This window comes from Heterocephalus glaber, unplaced genomic scaffold (genome assembly GCF_053883595.1).
Source record: "Heterocephalus glaber isolate CG9 unplaced genomic scaffold, H.glaber_assembly_v1.0 deba00001662, whole genome shotgun sequence".
Classification (NCBI taxonomy): Eukaryota; Metazoa; Chordata; class Mammalia; order Rodentia; family Bathyergidae; genus Heterocephalus; species Heterocephalus glaber.
The window spans coordinates 15,575,633-15,579,563 of NW_028258403.1; positions in this window are offsets into that span (position 1 = coordinate 15,575,633).

Consider the following 3,931-nt stretch of genomic DNA (forward strand, 5'->3'; position numbering starts at 1 on the left):
TAGTATATGTAGTGTACATAATGTGCATAATGAACATGTAATGCACACAATGTCTATGCATAATGTACACACTGTACATGCTATACATAGTGCACACACATGATGTACATACATAATGTGCATACTGTACACACTATAGTGTGCATGCATGATGTGTATAGTGCACACATATCATGTACATAACTCACACAATATAAATATACAGTGTACACAATATACCTATATAATGGGAAGGGCAGGGCAAAATTGCTTTTAAATCTCTTTGAACATTATGTATATACAGTGTGCATTATATATATACAATGTATACATTACTTTTGCACATTTGAACATTCTATTGTGCACATTATATTCATTACGTATATTACGTACATTGTGTATGTACATTGTGTGCATTATGTACATCGTGTTCATTATGCACATTATGTATGGTATATAGCGTTCAAATTATGTGTGCACATATGTGTGGCATGTATGTTATATGTGTACAGTGTACATATTATTTATGTACAGTATGGGCATACTATGTAGCCAAGGCTGGCCTCAAACTTGCGGAGATCCTCTTGCCTCACCCTCCCAGATGCTGAGATTACAGGGGTGTGTCTCCATGCCCGGCTCTAGGCTCACTCTTTTATAACACCTCACTCTGGAGGAAACTAACTGGGATCCCTTGAGAACTATATTAATCCTTTCCAACAGCAGTCTCCCCACCTCTTCAAGTTTCTGCCACCTCTCACTCTGCTACACAGGAGACTGTCTCCAGCACACGAACCTTGGGGAACAAACTACATCTAAACTAACAATTGTGGATAATACCCTTCCCTTTGATTAAACTAAAAACTACTAAGCTGAGCACAGTGGCACATGCCTGTAATCCCAGCACTCAAGAGGCTGAGGCAAGAGGATCGCCATGAGTTCGAGGCCAGCCTGGGTTCCACAGAGAGTTCAGTGCCAGCCTGAAGTACAAAGGGAGACTCTGCCTCAAAAAACCAAAAAAGGTGGGCTGGGGATTTAGCTCAGTGGTTCCACCACCTGCCTCTCAATTGCAAGGTCCTGAGTTCGATCTCCAGGACAAAAAAATACTACAAACTGCTCCTGACTTGTCTGCGTTGTTTTTCTTGGTAGGAAGAATCACTCTTCCTCCCCTGCTCCCCAGGACCAAGTAACAACACATAGAAGCTGTTACAATTACAGAGTTAGGGGCCGGGGATCTAGCTCAGTGGTTCCGGCATCTGCCACGCAAGCGCAAGGTCCCAAGTTCGATCCTCGGTACCAAAAAAAAAAAAACACCCCCAAAAAACAGTGACAGAGTTAGGCCAGAGATGTAGCTCAACAGTGCTGCCTGCTTGGCAAGCACAAGGTCCCGGGTTCGATCTCTAGTACCAAAAAAAAAAATTTACATGGAGTTAGTATTGTCAGATGCCCTGAGTAACACAACCCTTTCCCTTAAAGGGGTGTATTACCAGTGGGTTTTTTTTGGTACCAGGGACTGAACTCAGGACCTTGTGCTTGCAAGCCAGGGTAGCAGCACCACTGAGCTAAATCCCCAGCCTATCCCCAGTACTCTGAATGTAGTAAGTGCACATGTGAGGCCAGCCTGGGCTATGTAGTGAGTTCAAGGCCTGCCTGAACTACAAGGTGAAACCCTGTCAAAAAAAAAAAAAAAAAAAAAGAAACCAACCAATCTGTGGTTGGGAAGAGAGGAGAGCAATCTTTCCTTCTGATCTGACTTTAAAAATCTTGCTGTCACCTCTTCTACCTACCTGATATCAGTAACCAAGTGTTTGTTTTCGTTTTGTTTTGTGGCCCAGGGGTGAGTGGGTGGGGGTGGAGAGTTATCATAAAAATCATCAGTGGCAGCCTCAGGGGAACTTGCATTGTTGGCATCTGTATTTCTCCTTTTTGAAGAATGGTGTTTTAGACTACTTCCAAAAATAACATTAGAAAACTTAGGGCTGTCTTGTTATTCTAATAAAAGATGGAATGGGAAGATGTCAGGAAATTATGTTTTTTTTAACTTTTTCTGTTCAGATGGGGTCTTTTTTTCTTTTTTGGTACCCAGGATCCAACTCAGGACCTTGCACTTGCAAGGCAGGCACAGTGCCACTGAGCTAAATCCACGGCCCTGATGGGGTCTTGTTATGTAGTTCAGGCTGGCCTCAAACTTATCGTGATCCCCCTGCCTCAGCCTCTGGAGTGCTGGGACTACAGGAGTGCACCACCACGACTGGCCAGGAAATATGTAATGTTTTAACTCAGACTCTGCCATGCAAATCTTGGTCAAAGCTGTCTCTTTGAGGCACAGTTTTCTCACCTATAAAATGAAAATCCTGAAGCACAACAGTAACTCTCCAGAGATCAGAGCTCAGTACACCTTGAAGGGGATCTTTTCTTATTCCGTAATGGAAAACATCCTTCTGGCTTGCCTTTGGGTTTTTCCAAGCTATAGGTAAGAGTGCTGGAACCAGTGATAGTGTGGGGGTTGCTGGGGTGGAGGCAAAGAGATAAGAATTAGTTTCTAAGAATTTTGTATTACTGTAATAGCTGGTGTATTTCATTTTTTTTGCAGCACTGGGGATCCAACCCAGGGACTGAATCCTCTTTTTTTGACTCAATCCTCTTATGACATGAGCCAAAATAAACCTCTTCTTTTAAAATGTGGGTGTTGGGTATTGTGTCCAAGCAATGGGAAAGCTAAAACACTGTTTATATGGCATGTTTCCATGTACATCAACATAGACCGTTTGTGCATTCTTTAGTTCTTCATCCTTTCACTATGATCATGGACATTCCAGCCTCAGAACTGTGAACCAAATACATGTAAACTTTATAAATCACCTGGTCTGTTATTTTTATTCCAACAGAAAATTAAGGTGCTAAATGGGTAAACTGCTTTTGAATCTTTTTATGGGTCAAGAAAGGTTCACAGAAGTTTATCGATTTACCATGTACTGATAATTAAGCAATTTCAATAATTCTTACTAATTTGACAGATTGTTACTATCTCTTAGTTGATTTAATTTCAGGGACTTAGGAACACACAAAAACATTTTTCTTTTTTTTTTCTGGTACAGGGGTCAAACTGAGGACCTTGCGCTCACAAAGCAGGCATGGTGCCGAGCTAAATCCCTGGCTCTACAGAAACATTTTTCTTCAGCTGAAGCAAACTTTAAGTAAAGCACTTCTCACACACAAAAAAAGTGAGCCTGACCACTGGGTCCGTCCTGGCTCCTGCCTTCTAAGTGGGCCTCACAGAACTCATAGAGGCTACAGGTACATGGGGCCACTCAAACCTGAATTTCAGCCTCAAAAACTGTGATCTTGGGCTGGGGATTTAGCTCAGTGGTTCCGGTGCCTGCCTCGCAAGCCCAAGCACCTGAGTTCAATCCCCAGTACCAGAAACAAAAAAAACAAACAAACAAAAAACCTGTGATCTAACTAAGCTTCTTTTCTTTTTTTTTTGTACTGGGGATTGAACTAGGGACCCTGCACTTGCAAGGCAGGTGCCAGAACCACTGAGCTAAATCCCTGGCCCTAAACTTCTTTTCATTATAAAGCACCCAGCCTTGGATATTTTGTTTTTTGTTGTTTTTTCACTTTCTGTTTACTGTGGGAAATTTTAGATGTGCAAAGCAATACAGATACCAAACTATGCTCTTTTTTTTTTTTTGGTACTGGGGATCGAACTTCGGTCCTTGAGCTTGCAAGGCAAGCATCAGAACCACTGAGCTAAATCTCTGGCCCACCCAAACTATGCTTTTAAAGTGTTTGTGGCTGGGCTTGTCTCTGAGATCTTCAGACCCTAACATATACAGATATGGTAAAAGTTATGAATAAAAATAAAACACATCTCAATCAGATATTTTGCTACAGCAATCAAAAATCAACTAAGACACTCAGAAACAAAGACAACATATGATCCCAGAACATC